Source organism: Arachis hypogaea, chromosome 13, assembly GCF_003086295.3.
Source record: "Arachis hypogaea cultivar Tifrunner chromosome 13, arahy.Tifrunner.gnm2.J5K5, whole genome shotgun sequence".
Classification (NCBI taxonomy): domain Eukaryota; kingdom Viridiplantae; phylum Streptophyta; class Magnoliopsida; order Fabales; family Fabaceae; genus Arachis; species Arachis hypogaea.
The window spans coordinates 63,940,202-63,958,102 of NC_092048.1; the positions used below are offsets into that span (position 1 = coordinate 63,940,202).

At 40.5% G+C, this 17,901-nt stretch overlaps 1 non-coding gene across 1 annotated transcript; it reads left to right on the forward strand.

Moving 5' to 3' along the window:
- The first annotated feature begins 15,404 nt into the window (after positions 1-15,404).
- Positions 15,405-15,508, forward strand: LOC112739590 (small nucleolar RNA R71). The gene has a single exon (XR_003170520.1). It is a non-coding gene; the product is annotated as a small nucleolar RNA R71 (small nucleolar RNA).
- Positions 15,509-17,901: the final 2,393 nt, after the last annotated feature.

Consider the following 17,901-nt stretch of genomic DNA (forward strand, 5'->3'; position numbering starts at 1 on the left):
TGGAGGAACCAAAGGAAATAAAAGAACCTCTAAAAATCCCTCAGGAAGAGGAGAAACCTCCTAAACCAGAGCTCAAACCACTACCACCATCCCTGAAATATGCATTTCTGGGAGAGGGTGACACTTTTCTAGTGATCATAAGCTCTGCTTTAAATCCACAGGAAGAGAAAGCACTAATTTAAGTGCTAAGGACACACAAGACAGCTCTTGGGTGGTCCATAAGTGATCTTAAGGGCATTAGCCTAGTAAGATGCATGCAGAAAATCCTATTGGAGGATGATGCTAAGCCAGTGGTTCAACCACAGAGGCGGCTAAATCCAGCCATGAAGGAAGTGGTGCAGAAAGAGGTCACTAAGTTACTAGAGGCTGGGATTATTTATCCTATTTCTAATAGCCCCTGGGTGAGCCCTGTCCAAGTTGTCCCCAAGAAGGGAGGCATGTCAGTGGTTTATAATGAAAAGAATGAACTGGTTCCCACAAGAACAGTTACAAGGTGGCGTATGTGTATTGACTACAGAAGGCTCAATACAGCCACCAGAAAGGATCATTTTCCTTTACCATTCATAGACCAGATGCTAGAGAGACTAGCAGACCATGAATACTACTGCTTTTTGGATGGCTATTCAGGTTACAACCAAATTACAGTAGATCCTCAAGACCAAGAGAAAATAGCATTCACATGTCCATCTGGAGTATTTGCTTATAGAAGAATGCCTTTTGGTCTGTGCAATGCACCTGCAACCTTTTAGAGGTGCATGCTCTCTATCTTCTCTGATATGGTTGAGAAGTTCCTGGAAGTCTTCATGGATGACTTCTCAGTATTTGGAGACTCATTCAGCTCCTGTCTTGATCATCTAGCACTTATCCTGAAAAGGTGCCAAAAGACTAACCTGGTCTTAAACTGGGAAAAATGTCACTTTATGGTGACTGAAGGAATTGTCCTTGGGCACAAAATTTCAAGCAAGGGGATAGAGGTGGATTAAGCCAAGGTAGAGGTAATTGAGAAATTACCACCACCTGCCAATGTTAAGGCAATCAGAAGCTTTCTGGGGCATGCAGGATTCTATAGGAGGTTCATAAAGGATTTTTCAAAATTTACAAAACCTCTAAGCAATCTGCTAGCTGCTGACACACCATTTGTATTTGACACAGAGTGTCTGCAGGTGTTTGAGACCCTGAAAGCTAAGCTGGTCACAGCACCAGTCATCTCTGCACCTGACTGGACATTACCATTCGAATTAATGTGTGATGCCAGTGACCATGCCATTGGTGCAGTGTTGGGACAAAGGCATAACAAGCTTCTGCACATCATTTACTATGCCAGTCGTGTTCTAAATGATGCACAGAAGAATTACGCAACCACAGAAAAGGAGTTACTTGCAGTGGTTTATGCCATTGACAAGTTTAGATCCTATTTAGTAGGTTCAAAAGTGATTGTGTATACTGACCATGCTACTCTTAAATATCTACTCACAAAGCAGGATTCAAAACCCAGTCTCATAAGATGGGTGTTGCTTCTGCAAGAGTTTGATATGGAAATAAGAGACAAAAAAGGGACAGAGAACCAGGTAGCTGATCACCTGTCCCGGATAGAACCAGTAGCAGGGGCGTCCCTCCCTCCTACTGAGATCTCTGAGACCTTTCCAGATGAGCAACTTTTTGCCATTCAGGAAGCACCCTGGTTTGCAGACATTGCAAATTATAAAGCTGTGAGGTTCATACCCCAGGAGTACAGCAGGTTGCAAAAGAAAAAACTAATTCTGATGCAAAGTACTACTTATGGGATGAACCATATCTCTTTAAGAGATACGCAGATGGAATGATCCATAGATGCGTCCCTAGAGAAGAGGCACAGAAGATCCTATGGCATTGCCATGGATCACAGTATGGAGGACATTTCGGAAGTGAGCGAACAGCCGCTAAAGTCCTCCAATGTGGCTTCTATTGGCCTACTCTCTATAGAGATGCCTGAGAGTTTGTGCGTAACTGTGACAGTTGCCAAAGAGCTGGTAACTTGCCTCATGGTTATGCCATGCCTCAACAAGGGATCTTAGAGATTGAGTTGATTGACGTATGGGGTATTGACTTCATGGGTCCTTTCCCACCATCATACTCAAACACTTACATTTTGGTGGCAGTAGACTACGTATCCAAATGGGTGGAGGCAATTGCCACACCCACTAATGATACCAAGACTGTGCTGAAGTTCCTCTAGAAACATATTTTCAGCAGATTTGGTGTTCCCATAGTACTAATCAGTGATGGGGGCACCCATTTCTGCAATAAATAGTTTTACTCTGCTATGGTTCGATATGGAATTAGCCACAAAGTAGCAACTCCGTATCATCCACAGACAAATGGGCAGGCTGAAGTCTCTAATAGAGAACTAAAGGGAATCCTAGAATGGACTGTAATTGCCCGTAGAAAGGATTGGGCAAAGAGCTTGGATGATGCTCTGTGGGCATACAAAATAGCATTCAAGACTCCTATAGGAACCTTTCCATACCAGCTTGTGTATGGCAAGGCCTGTCATCTGCCCGTGGAACTGGAACATAAAGCTTACTGGGCAACCAGATTCCTAAACCTGGATGCTAAGTTAGCTGGTGAGAAAAGATTGCTCCAGCTAAATGAGCTAGAGGAGTTCAGACTCAATGCTTTTGAAAATGCAAAAATTTATAAGGAAAAAGCAAAAAAGTGGCATGACAAGAAATTCTCATCCAGAGTCTGAGCCAGGACAAAAAGTTCTGCTGTTCAACTCTACGCTCAGATTATTCCCCGGAAAATTAAAATCCTGGTGGAGGGGACTATATGTGATTACAGGAGTGTCACCATATGGATATGTTGAGCTTCAAGATATTGATTCTGACAAAAAGTTCATTGTTAATGGACAGAGAATCAAACATTATCTTGAAAGCAATTTTGAGCAAGAATGCTCAAAACTGAGGCTTGAATGAAGCTCAGTAACGGTCCAGCTAAAGACAATAAAGAAGCGCTTGCTGGGAGGCAACCCAGCCATTAGCAAGTTATTTGTTTTAATTAATACTTGTAGAAGTTTGATATACATTTTTCTTCAAAGTTTAATCATCAAAATTGAAAGAATTCACAGAGTTATAGAAGGATTCAGTGCAAAAAGCATAGAAAAGGAGCTTGCTGGCAAGAAAACGCTAGTAAAGGGCATTTTGGGCGTTAAACGCCAGAATGGGTACCATTATGGGCGTTTAACGCCAGTAAAGGTACCATTTTGGGCGTTAAACGCCAGAATGGGTACCATTCTGGGCGTTTAACGCCAGAATTGCAGCATCCTGGGCGTTCAAAAAAACGCCCAGTGATAAAGGGGTTTCTGGCGTTTAACACCAGCCTGGGTACTTGGCTGGGCGTTAAACACCCATAATGGCCAACAATTGGGTGTTAAACGCCAGAATGGATACCATTCTGGGCATTTAACGCCAGAAAGGCAGGGGGAGGAGATTTTGTTTCCAACTTCAAATTTTTTTTCAAATTTTCATGTTTTGACTCATAATTTTCTGCATAAACATGTTTCAAACTTTCATCATTTACCCTCAATTTTCCAAAATTCAACAATTTTCTAAATCTCTTTTCAATTTTCTTTCAAATCCTTCCCAAATCTTTTCAAAAACTCAATTATCTTCTTAATTTCTTCCCAAATCTTTTTCAACTCATCATATCATCTCTTAATTCTTAGATGCATAACCAAATTTTCAGATTTAACATCTTTATATATTTTTCAATAAAAAAATCTCATCTTTTTCATATCATGATTTTATTTTCTTCCATCAATCATATCTCTATATCATATCTCTTTCAAATTTTTTGAAATCCCTCCCCTCCTCCTATAAATATACATTCAGCCATCCCCTCCTCTCCACCATTCGAATTTGCCTCTTCTCCTCTCTCTCCCCTTTCCTTTCTTTTGCTTGAGGGCAAGCAAACCTCTAAGTTTGGTGTGTTTTTCCGTGATCACTGAGCTAAGACTTATCAAGATCATGGCACCTAAGGGAAAACAAACCAAATCAAGAGGCAAGAAAGAGAATACTCCAAAGAGTCTTTGGAATCAAGAGAGGTTCCTAACCAAAGAACATGCAGACCATTACTGCAAAATAATGGGTCTGAGGTCAGTGATCCCGGAAGTTAAATTCAATCTGAAAGAAGATGAATATCCGGAGATCCAAGAGCAAATTCGAAACAGAGGATGGGAAATTCTAGCTAATCCTGAAACAAAGGTTGGAAGAAATATGGTTCAGGAATTCTACTCAAATCTGTGGCTAACAGATAAGTAGAGAATAACTGGAACCGCCTTTCATACCTACCGAACCATGGTCAGAGGGAGGCTTATTTACTTCCATCTGGACAAAATAAGAGAGGTCTTCAAATTGCCTCAACTACAAGATGATCTAGAATCCTTTAATAGGAGAATGGTGAGAGTAGATAAGGGGTTGGATCAAGTTCTAGAGGACATATGCCTCCCTAGAACTAAGTGGATAACCAATTCAAAAGGTGTCCCAAACTAACTCAAAAGGGGAGATCTCAAACCAGTTGCAAGAGGCTGGTTGGACTTCATTGGGCGTTCTATATTGCCCACTAGCAACCGCTCTGAGGTCACTGTCAAAAGAGCAGTGATGAGTCATTGTATTATGCTTGGAAAAGAAGTGGAGATTCATCATCTGATTTCTTGTGAGATTTACACAATTACAAACAAGAACTCCACTGAAGCCAAACTAGCCTACCCAAGCTTAATTTTTCTGCTATGTAAAGATGTTGGGGTGAGGATGGGAGTAGATGAATTCATCCCAATCGAACACCCAATCAGCAAAAAGTCAATGGAAGGACAAGTGCAAGACAACTCCATAAAAAGGAGGGCGCAGGAGTTCCTCCCAGAAATTCCTGAAATTGACTACTAGACCCGCCTAGAAGCATCTGTTACCAAGCTGCAAGAAGCTATAGAACAACTTAAGGAAGAACAGTAGAATCAAAACTGCATGCTCTGCAAACTGCTGAAGGAACAGGAGAAGCATGGGCGTGAGCTACAGGAGCTGAAGCGCCAGAAGCTCTCCCTTGAAGGACCAAGCAACCCACAGATTGAGGGAGCATCCACTTCTCAAAATCAAGGTTGTTGAGTCCTAACTCTGTGATAACCTTTATTTTTAAGAGTCACTCATTTTTCTGCTTTTAATTTTTTGTCTTCTATTATTATGGGTCTGCTCTTATATTTATTTTTGAGTCTTATTTTAAGTCCATAATCAATAAAATTTAAAGTTTATGTCTTAAAGCTATGAATGTCCCATGAATCCATCACCTTTCTTAAATGAAAAAAAAATTTCTTAATTGAAAAAGAAAAAGAAGTACATGAATTTCAAATTTTAAAACAGTTTAATTATTTTGATGTGGTGGTAATACTCTTGTTTTCTGAATGAATGCTTGAACAGTGCATATTTTTGAATTTATTATTTATGAATGTTAAAATTGTTGGCTCTTGAAAGAATAATAAAAAAGGAGAAATGTTATTTGATGATCTGAAAAATCATAAAATTGATTCTTGAAGCAAGAAAAAGCATTGAATAGAAAGCTTGCAGAAAAAAATGCGAAAAAAAAGAAAGAAAAAGAAAAAAAAAAGAGAGAGCAAGCAGAAAAAGCCAATAGCCCTTTAAACCAAAAGGCAAGGGTAATAAAAAGGATCCAAGGCTTTGAGCATCAGTGGATAGAAGGGCCCACAGGAATAAAATCCTGGCCTAAGCGGCTAAACCAAGCTGTCCCTAACCATGTGCTTGTGGCGTGAAGGTGTCAAGTGAAAACTTGAGACTGAGCGGTTAAAGTCGTGGTCCAAAGCAAAAAGAGTATGCTTAAGAGCTCTGGACACCTCTAATTGGGGACTCTAGCAAAGCTGAGTCACAATCTGAAAAGATTCACCTAGTTATGTGTCTGTGGCATTTATGTATCCGGTGGTAATACTGGAAAACAAAATGCTTAGGGTCACGGCCAAGACTCATAAGGTAGCTGTGTTCAAGAATCAACATACTTAACTAGGAGAATCAATAACACTATCTGGATTCTGAGTTCCTATAGAAGCCAATCATTCTGAACTTCAAAGGATAAAGTGAGATGCCAAAACTATTCAGAGGCAAAAAGCTAAAAGCCCCGCTCATCTAATTAATACTGATCTTCATAGATGTTTTTGGAATTCATTGTATATTCTCTTCTTTTTATCCTATTTGACTTTTAGTTGCTTGGGGACAAGCAACAATTTAAGTTTGGAGTTGTGATGAGCGGATAATTTATACTCTTTTTGGCATTGTTTTTAGTATATTTTAGTTAGTTTTTATTATGTTTTTATTAGTTTTTAAATAAAAATCACTTTTTCTGGACTTTACTATGAGTTTTTGTGTTTTTCTATGATTTCAAGTATTTTCTAGCTGAAATTGAGGGACCTGAGCAAAAATCTGATTCAGAGGCTGAAAAAGGACTGCAGATGCTGTTGGATTCTGACCTCCCTGCACTCGAAGTGGATTTTCTGGAGCTACAGAAGCCCAATTGACACGCTCTTAATTGCATTGGAAAGTAGACATCCTGGGCTTTCTATAAATATATAATAGTTCATACTTTGCCCGAGATTTGATGGCCCAAATAGGCGTTCCAATTCAGCTTAAGAATTCTGGCGTTTAACTCCAGAACTGGCACAAAAGCTGGAGTTAAACGCCTAAACTGGCACAAAAGCTGGCGTTTAACTCCAAGAAAAGTCTCTACACATGAAAGCTTCAATGCTCAGCCCAAGCACTGATGCACGAAAAACTTGTCTCTCAACAAATCTCCCTTCGGCAAGTGTACCGAATTTGTCGTCAAGTAAAAACTCACAATAGAGTGAGGTCGAATCCCACAGGGATTGATTGATCAAGCAACTTTAATTAGAAGAATGTTCTAGTTGAGCGAATCCAGAATTTGGGTTGAGAGTTGCAGAAAATAAAATGGTGGGAATGTAAATAACAGAAAAGTAAATGCTAGAATTAAAGGACTGGAAGTAAATGACTGAAATTAAATTGCAGAATTGTAAATGGGAATGGGGGATTTGCTCATAAAAGTAAATAGCAGAAATTAAAGAGAATGGGTAAGATCAGAGATGGGGAGTTCATTGGGCTTAGGAGATGTTGCAATTCTCTGGATCAAGTTCATTTTCATCTCTTCCTCAATCAATGCACTCATTGATCTCCTTGGCAATCTTAAGTGATTGAATTACAATTTCTTGCAATTCAATCTCTCAAATCTTGATCAATAGCCAATTCCTTGGTCAATTGCTCATGAGAAGAGATGAAGTATGGTCACTGATTATACAACATGCATTTCCCAAATCAAGTATTGAGAGGGTTATAGTCACATACCCATCCAAACCCATTTTGGTCCAGCATGAGAAAGCAATTCTAGCTTGATCTCTTCATTCCTCTTTCAAGGTTCAAAAGAGATCCAAGTTTGAATAGTTTTTCTTCCAAGATAACTACTCAATTGGATGAAGATCGAAAGCTTTCAAGTAAAATCAAGAGAAAAGATAGAAGAAGAATAATGAAAATTAGTATTGATCCATCAAATTACAACAGAGCTCCCTAACCCAATGAAAGGGGTTTAGTTGTTCATAGCTCTAGAAAATGAAAACAAAAATGGAGAATACATCATAGAACTAGAAATTGCAGAGAAAGTAAAATACAGAGAGTAGTTCTCTTTTTTTCCAGCCTCCAGAACTCCTTTAACAATTCAAAGCTACTCCTATATATACTACTCTTCTCAGCTTCAAGTTTGCTCTTCAAGTCTTGGGCCTTTGGATCTTGAGTTTGAAGCAGTTCTTTTCTTCATTTGGGCTTGGCTTTACTTGCAGAGAGAAAGTGCTAAGTGGGCAGAGACTTTAGCTCAGGGCGTTAGGGGTGTTAACATTTAGTGAAAGTATAAGTTCGAGAACGTTAGTGACACTTAACATTTTCACTAACATTCCAATGTACCCCTTTGCCTCACGTTCGAGCCCACGTTAACTAGGTTAACGTGGCTTCTAGCGTGGCCTTTCCAACCTTCGAGAACGTTAGTGACACTCAACATTGTCACTAACGTTCCAGTGTGCCCCTTTTTGCTTCACGTTAAAGCCCACGTTAACTAGGTTAACGTGGCTTCTAACGTGGCCTTGCCAAACTTTGAGAATGTTAGTGACACTCAACATTGTCACTAACATTCCAATGTGCCCCTAGATCTCACATTAGAGTCCACGTTAATTAGGTTAACGTGGCTTCTAACGTGGCCATTCTTAGCCATCCCAACGTTAGTGACAATGTTGAGTGTCAATAACGTTGACTCATCATTCATTCCTCATCGTTAGCTTCCACGTTAACTAAGTTAACATGGAAGTTAACGTGGCTCTTTGGGGGGTTGTATGGTTGCTTCCAACGTTAGTGACAATGTTGATTGTCACTAACGTTGTCGACAACTCTCACTTCTTACGTTAGCTCCCACGTTAACCAACTTAACGTGGGAGTTAACGTGGTGTGTTGCATCCTTAGGCCAACATTAGTGACAATGTTGAATGTCACTAACGTTGGCTTCTCTTCCCTCTTTAACGTTAGAGGCCACGTTAACTAGGTTAACGTGGCCACTCATGAGTGTTTGCCAACGTTAGTGACAATGTTAAGTGTCACTAACGTTGGCTCAACTTCCCTTCTCCACGTTAGAGTGCACGTTAACTTAGTTAACGTGACTCTTAACGTGGGCAATGATGGTTTTGAGAGTGTTATTGGCAATCACTTTTCTCATTAACCTTGCAAGTTACCTCCCTTTCCTTGCTTCCTTTGGTCCTGAAATCAAGCAACAGAGTGCATCAAAGTTCTAGTCCAAGTCATGGGTAATGCAGCATACAATTTGTCACTAAATTCATGCAAAATCCTCATGAAATAATATAAAATGCACAATGTATGCTTGAATCAAGGTGTAGGTGAATATCTACCCAAAACTAGCTTATTTCCTAAAGAAATGCATGAAACTATCCTAAAAACAGTAAAGAAAAGGTCAGTAAAACTGGCCAAGATGCCCTGGCATCACAACACCAAACTTAAAGCTTGCTTGTCCCTAAGCAAGTACTAGAACAAGAGAATGATGAATGGAATATCCAGAGGAATGAGTCATTCTTGTGGAAGTCATGTTACTGATTTTATGGTGGTTTCATGCATAGCAACTTAGGTTCATTCCATTATTGGCTTTCAGACCTTTATCATGTCCTAGAATACTTACTGTGATTGCATCCCATGAGACTTTTATTCATTGATCCTTTTGTTGTCATTTCAGGGCTTATTTGTGTTCTTTAAGCTTATTGCTCTGTAAGGGGGCAACTCTTTAAAATAAGCTTTCAGCCAACACTCCCGAACCAGTTGGTTCAAGGTGCTAGGTGTTGAAGCACCCCTAAGGACTTACTTGCTTAAGTCTCTCCCCCATACATACACACCACAGGCATATGGTTTATTTATTTTCTTTTCTTGAGACCTTGGTGTCCAGCACCTCTTTGGGTTACTAAATGCTCTGTAGTGAGGGTTACTCTTGATAGTGGACTTTCAGCTGATAATCCCGGGTTAGTTAACCCAAGTTACCAAGTGATAAAGCACCCCAAAGAGCTTATTCATCCAAGTAGATCCCTCACACAGGAGCACCACAGACACATGCTTCAAGATTAAACCATTGGTGCCTAGCCTTATTGCTTACTCTTTTTCTTTTGTTTTTCACTTCCATTGTTCTTTCCCTTTTCTCTTATTAGGATCTTGTTATTAACTTAGTCTCATGGGTATATCCAAAGTCAAGTATTCAGGATAGATAGTTGTCCTCCTAGCCTTGTGGTTGAACCAACTTAGCTAACTTATGACTACCCCAAGGATTCATGAATGCACTTTCACATTATGAACTCTACTCTGGTCCTTTAAAAACATAAACATTCTCTTCTTCATTTGATTTAAAATGGACAAGCTTACAAGTAAGTTAAGGAGGTTGCAGTGACATAAAGACTAGCACACATAGACCTATTCAGAACTTAAAAGACAGAATTTAAAAAGGGTTCAACTACGAGTACTACAAATCAAAAGTGCATTCGGACTTCCAACTTTCAACAATTCTGAGTACAATGGAATTAAGTAACAATACAACCTTTGGGTGATGATTTCTGGTTGCCCTCTCTCTTTGTCATCATCCTAGTTTTTGCTGCCTAGCTTCTTTGGGTGGAAGTGCACCATTTCCGCATAAGGTTCCTGCAAGGTTACTGGAAGTTGCTTGTTCCCAAAGCACTTGAGACATAGTTAGCTTGCATGTATGCTGGTGCTTTTTGAACTCAATTTGGCGTGTGAACACCAAACTTAGTTCCTTGCCCAGTCCAAACATTGCACGTATGCAGAGAACCCCATATCTTGTTGTCAACAACGCAATGATAACCTATAGTCTAACTACATCTAAGTGGTTTCTCTTGATTGGATGGAGCTAACAATGTTCTTCTGGAGTGGAGTGTACTTCTAACCAATGTCCTTTGGTGGAACACCAAACTTAGAATTACACTATCACTCTTGGATTGTTCTGGTATGGAACACCAAACTTAGCTCCTTACAATACAGGGGAAACGACTTGTGATTTTTTTTTATTGAAATAAAGATGAAAGTGAAAGTACCTGAGGTTGGGTTGCCTCCCAACAGAGCGCTCTTTTATCGTTGCTAGCTCGACGAGTCCTTAATTACTTGAGATGGTACTTTACTCTGGGGTTTTCCCCCATGTTGCCCAGATAATGCTTGAGTCTTTGTCCATTCACTGTAAAAGTCCTCTCTGAACCTTCATCCGTGATTTCAATGTGGCCATATGGTGATACTTTCGTAACCATGAAAGGTCCGGACCACCTTGACTTGAGTTTTCCTGGGAACAGCCTTAATTTAGAATTGTAAAGGAGTACTCGTTGCCCCTTTTCGAAACTCCTGGGCGTAAGATGCATGTCATGTTTTCTCTTTGCCTTTTCTTTGTACATCTTAGTGTTTTCATAGGCTTGTGATCTGAATTCCTCCATTTCTTGCATCTGCAAGATCCTTTTTGCACCAGCAGCAATGCTGTCAAAATTTAGTATCTTGATAGCCCAGAGAGCTTTGTGTTCCAGCTCCAGTGGTAAATGACAAGCCTTCCCATAGACCAGTTGATATGGAAACATTCCAAGTGGAGTTTTGAATGCTGTTCTGTATGCCCAAAGAGCATCATCCAGCTTCTTCGACCAATCCTTTCTAGATGCACCCACAGTCTTTTCCAGGATCCTCTTCAATTCTCTGTTGGATATCTCAGTTTGCCCACTCGTTTGAGGGTGGTAAGGTGTGGCTACTTTGTGTTTTACCCCATATCGTAGGAGGAGAGCTTCTAGTGGTTTGTTACAAAAGTGGCTCCCTCCATCACTGATGAGGGCTCTTGGGACTCCAAACCGGCTAAAGATATTCTTCCTGAGGAAGTTCATGACTACCTTGTTATCATTAGTTGGGGTTGCAATAGCCTCTACCCACTTGGAAACATAATCCACTGCTACCAGGATGTACTTGTTTGCATATGAGGTTGGAAATGGTCCCATGAAATCTATTCCCCATACATCAAACAGTTCCATTTCCAAGATGAAATTTTGTGGCATGGCGTTTCTTTTGGGCAGGTTTCCAGATCTTTGGCATTCATTGTAGCTTTTTACTAGTTCCTTGGCATCCTTGAAAAGGGTAGGCCAAAAGAATCCGCTTTGTAACACCTTTGCTGCAGTTCTGTCCCCTCCAAAGTGCCCGCCATAACATGAACCGTGGCAATTCCACAGGACTTCTCTTCCTTCCTCTTCCGAAACACATCTTCTAAGGATTCCATCTGAACATTTCTTGAAGAGATATGGCTCGTCCCAGACAAAGTATTTTGCATCGTTCAGGAGCTTCCTTTTTTTATGTTTATTGATCCCTGGGGGTAATGCCCCAGTTACCTTGAAATTTGCAATATCTGCGAACCATGGTGCTTTGTGAACTGTCATCAACTGCTCATCAGGGAAGAGCTCGTTCACATTTGTATCATTTTCTCCACCTTGATCATGAGGGATTCTGGATAGGTGATCTGCCACCTTGTTCTCCACTCATTTCTTGTCTCTGATTTCAATATCAAATTCCTGCAACAGTAAGATCCACCTTATTAGTCTTGGCTTTGATTCTTGCTTGGCAAACAAATATTTAAGTGCTGTGTGATCTGTAAAAATAATCACTTTAGCACCAATGAGGTATGATCTAAATTTGTCAAATGCAAAAACTATTGCTAGCAACTCCTTTTCAGTAGTGGTATAATTTCTTTGAGTTTCATTAAGGACTTTGCTAGCATAGTATATCACACGAACTAGGTTATCTTTCCTTTGTCCTAACACTGCCCCAACTGCAAAATCAGATGCATCACACATCAATTCAAATGGTAGGTTCCAATCAGGTGGGGAAATGATAGGAGCAGAGGATAACCTCATTTTCAAATGTGCAAATGCTAGGATGCATGTTTCATCAAAGATAAATGGTGTATCAGATACAAGGAGATTGCTTAAGGGCTTGGCTATCTTTGAAAAATCTTTAATGAACCTTCTGTAGAAACCAGCATGCCCTAAAAAACTCCTAATTGCCTTGACATCACTGGGTGGGGGTAGTTTTTCAATAAGTTCTACTTTATCTCTATCAACCTCAATGCCTTGGTGAGAGACCTTGTGACCAAGGACTATTACTCCTGTCACCATGAAGTGGCATTTTTCCCAGTTCAAGACCAAATTGGTCTCTTGGCATCTTTTCAACACCAAGGCGAGGTGATGTAGGCAACTAGGAAAGGAATCTCCGAATACCGAGAAATCATCCATAAAAACTTTAATGAATTTTTCTATCATATCTGAAAAGATAGAAAGCATGCAGCGTTGGAAAGTTGCAGGTGCATTACATAGCCCAAATGGCATGTGCCTATAGGCAAACACTCCATACGGACAAGTAAATGAGGTTTTCTCTTGGTCTCTGGGATCAACCACTATTTGGTTATATCCTGAATAACCATCGAGAAAACAATAATATGCATGCCCTACAAGTCTTTCCAACATCTGATCCATGAATGGAAGGGGGAAATGGTCTTTTCGTGTAGCCTCATTGAGTTTTCTGTAGTCTATGCACATCCGCCATCCTGTGACGATCCTTGTAGGTATGAGCTCGTTCTTCTCATTGGTAACCACAGTGATTCCTCCCTTCTTGGGCACAACATGTATGGGGCTAACCCAAGGGCTGTCCGAAATTGGGTATATGACCCCTCTTTGCCAAAGCTTTATAACCTCTTTCTGTACCACTTCCTTCATGATTGGGTTCAGCCTTCTCTGGGATTGAATGGATGGCTTAGCATCATCTTCCAACAGTATTTTATGCATGCATATGGCTGAACTGATTCCCTTCAAGTCAGCAAGGGTCCATCCAATGGCATCCGTATGCTCCCGCAGCACCTTAAGTAGCTCGTCCTCTTGATCTTGACTGAGGGATGAATTTATGATCACTGGGTAGTTTTCATTTTCTCCTAGATATGCATATTTGAGAGTGGGTGGCAGTACTTTGAGTTCAAGTTTGGGTGCTTCTGACGTTTGGTTCCCTTCCTTTGGTGCATCTGGTATATGTATTTCTTCTGTGGTCACCTCTTCACTTGATTCAGATTCTTCCTCCACCAATCTCTCGTCCTCTTCAGGTTCTTCTTCTTCAAAATTCTCCTGCACTTCATCCTCAAGTGCATCTAACCTTATGCATTCCCCCAATTGTTCTGGTGGGTAACTCATGGCCTTGAACACATTGAATGTCATCTTTTCATTGTGTAATCTCAGGGTGAGATCACCTTTCTGAACATCAATGACAGCTCCAGTAGTGGCCAAGAATGGCCTTCCCAAGATGATGGAGGTCTTGGCGTCCTCCTGCATGTCCAACACCACAAAATCTGCTGGAAATATGAAATCTTCCACTTTTACTAGCAAATCTTCTACTATCCCGTGAGGGAATTTGAACGATCGGTCTGCCAGTTGTAGGGCCATTTTTGTTGGTTTAGCCTCCTCAATTTTCATCTTTCTCATCATAGCTACTGACATCAAATTGATGCTGGCCCCTAAGTCACAAAGAGCCTTCTCTACTGTGATTTCTCCTATAATGCAAGGGATCTGAAAACTCCCAGGATCCTTCAGTTTCTGAGGTAGTTTATGCTGAATGATAGCACTACACTCTTCAGTTAGTATCACAGTCTCATTGTTCTTCCAGCTTCTCTTCTTAGTCATTAGCTCCTTCAAAAACTTGGCATAGAGTGGCATTTGTTCTATGGCTTCAGCAAAGGGTATGTTGATTTGTAGCTTCTTGAAGATTTCCAAAAATCTCAAGAACTGGTTGTCATCTTCCCTTTTCTTCAATAGCTGGGGATATGGAGCTCTTGAGATGTTCAGTTGTGGTATCCCTTTTTCTTTCTGCAGACTTGGCGTGGGAGGTTGAACTTCATCTTACTCTTCTCCCTTTTCATTTGAGCATTCTTCTTGTGGTTTTTGGGGACGTTCCTTCAGTTCCTTCCCACTCCTAAGAGTGATAGCTTGACAGTCCTCCCTTTTGCTTGAATGGGCATCATAGCAAAAGTTGTGGTTAGGAAGCTGCTTAAACAGATAGCTGATTTGTGTCTCCAGTTTCTTGATGGCAGCATTTTGATTCTGCATGTTTGACTGCACTTCCTCTCTGAATGCTTTACTGTTTCGAATGTCTTTGCATACTCCTTCAATTAAGGTTTCGATCTTAGAGAGCTTGTCATCAATTGATGGGTGATTCGGAGCAGATGTGCTGTTTTGGTTTTGATAGGCGTGTGGAGAAGTGTTGTTGTTTGAGTTGTAACATCTCTGGTCTTGGTTTTGATCTTGCTCACTCCCCCACCCAAAGTTTGGGTGGTTTCTCCATCCAGGGTTGTAGGTCTTGGAGTATGGATCATAGTTTTTCCTTGGTGAATTCCCAATGTAGTTGGCTTGCTCCTGACTCCCCTCTGCTTCTTCATTCACTCTTTCTTGGGTTGTTGATGAAGTGGAGATTGCTGCTACTTGGTTCATCTCCATCTTCTTGGTGAGGTCAGCCAGCTGCTGGGTAATGAGCTTGTTTTGGGCCAACAGAGCATCTACATTGTTTAGCTCCATTACTCCTCTTGTGTTCCCTCTTTCGGAAGCATAGAAGTAGTCGTTCTCTGCTACTGTTTCAATAACATCTATGGCTTCCTCAATAGTCTTCTTCTTGTTCAAAGATCCTCCAGATGAATGGTCTACGGCCTTCTTTGATTCATAAGAGAGCCCTTCATAGAAAATGTGCAGCTGCACCCATTCGTTGAACATGTCAGGTGGACACCTCCTTGTTAAGTCCTTGAACCTCTCCCATGCTTCATATAGAGTCTCACTGTATTGTTGCCTGAAAGTTTGGACCTCAGCTCTCAGCCTATTAATTCATTGAGGCGGGTAAAATCTTGCTAAGAATTTGTTCACCACGTCTTCCCAAGTTGTCAAGCTTTCCCTTGGGAAAGATTCCAGCCACTTGGCTGCTTTGTCCCTAAGTGAGAATGGAAATAGGAGCAGTCTATAGGCGTTAGGGTGAACACTATTAGACTTCACTGTGTCACATATTCTCAGGAAGGTGGTCAAATGTTGATTGGGGTCTTCTTGAACACCTCCTCCAAATGAACAGTTGTTCTGAACAAGGGTGATGAGCTGTGGTTTAAGTTCAAAGTTGTTGGCATGGATTCTTGGCTTTTGGATGCTACTTCCACAATTGCATGGGTTGGATTGATGTAAGAGCCCAAAACTCTTCTATCCTCCCCAGCATGATTTGTTCTTCCTCCTCCCCCATGGTTGTGATCCTCTTCTTCATGATGGTTTTCCATGTTGTCTTCCATGTTTGTTTCAAAGAATTCCTCTTCTTCCTCAGCACCAACCACTTTCTTTCCTCTTGCCTCCCTCCTTAATCTAAGGAAGGTCCTCTCAGGTTCAAAATCGAAGGAAGTTGAAGCCCTACTTCTTCTCCCTGTCATACAACCATCAAGTGCAAGCAAGAAAAGATAGGTGCAGAAAGTATTTGTGTCAGAATTACTGTTAGTTGTGGGTGATGCAATATATCAAACAGTTAGTGGGTTAGCAAACAGAATTGAAAATAACAAAGAAAAACAAAAGAGCAGAGGGGGAAGGAAAGAAGTTTAACTAAAACAAAAAGTAAATAACTCAAACAGAAAATGAAATTCACAAAATAAAAATGCTCAATCTAGTGATCTTCCAATTTAATCATTGTTGATGCACAATCAATCCCCAGCAACGGCGCCATAAACTTGATGCACGGAAAACTTGTCTCTCAACAAATCTCCCTTCGGCAAGTGTACCGAATTTGTCGTCAAGTAAAAACTCACAATAGAGTGAGGTCGAATCCCACAGGGATTGATTGATCAAGCAACTTTAATTAGAAGAATGTTCTAGTTGAGGGAATCCAGAATTTGGGTTGAGAGTTGCAGAAAATAAAATGGCGGAAATGTAAATAACAGAAAAGTAAATGCTAGAATTAAAGGACTGGAAGTAAATGACTGAAATTAAATTGCAGAATTGTAAATGGGAATGGGGGATTTGCTCATAAAAGTAAATGGCAGAAATTAAAGAGAATGGGTAACATCAGAGATGGGGAGTTCATTGGGCTTAGGAGATGTTGCAATTCTCCGGATCAAGTTCATTTTCATCTATTCCTCAATCAATGCACTCATTGATCTCCTTGGCAATCTTAAGTGATTGAATTACAATTTCTTGCAATTCAATCTCTCAAATCTTGATCAATAGCCAATTCCTTGGTCAATTGCTCATGAGAAGAGATGAAGTATGGTCACTGATTATACCACATGCATTTCCCAAATCAAGTATTGAGAGGGTTATAGTCACATACCCATCCAAACCCAATTCGGTCCAGCATGAGAAAGCAATTCTAGCTTGATCTCTTCATTCCTCTTTCAAGGTTCAAAAGAGATCCATGTTTGAATAGTTTCTCTTCCAAGATAACTACTCAATTGGATGAAGATCGAAAGCTTTCAAGTAAAATCAAGAGAAAAGATAGAAGAAGAATAATGAAAATTAGTATTGATCCATCAAATTACAACAGAGCTCCCTAACCCAATGAAAGGGGTTTAGTTGTTCATAGCTCTAGAAAATAAAAACAAAAATGGAGAATACATCATAGAACTAGAAATTGCAGAGAAAGTAAAATGCAGAGAGTAGTTCTCTTTTTTTCCAGCCTTCAGAACTCCTTTAACAATTCAAAGATACTCCTATATATACTACTCTTCTCAGCTTCTAGTTTGCTCTTCAAGTCTTGGGCCTTTGGATCTTGAGTTTGAAGCAGTTCTTTTCATCATTTGGGCTTGGCTTTACTTGCAGAGAGAATGTGCTAAGTGGGCAGAGACTTTAGCTCAGGGCGTTAGGGGTGTTAACATTTAGTGAAAGTATAAGTTCGAGAACGTTAGTGACACTTAATATTTTCACTAACGTTCCAATGTACCCCTTTGCCTCACGTTAGAGCCCATGTTAACTAGGTTAACGTGGCTTCTAACGTGGCCTTGCCAACCTTCGAGAACGTTAGTGACACTCAACATTGTCACTAACGTTCCAGTGTGCCCCTTTTTGCTTCACGTTAAAGCCCACGTTAACTAGGTTAACGTGGCTTCTAACGTGGCCTTGCCAAACTTCGAGAACGTTAGTGACACTCAACATTGTTACTAACGTTCCAATGTGCCCCTAGATCTCACGTTAGAGTCCACGTTAACTAGGTTAACGTGGCTTCTAACGTGGCCATTCTTAGCCATCCC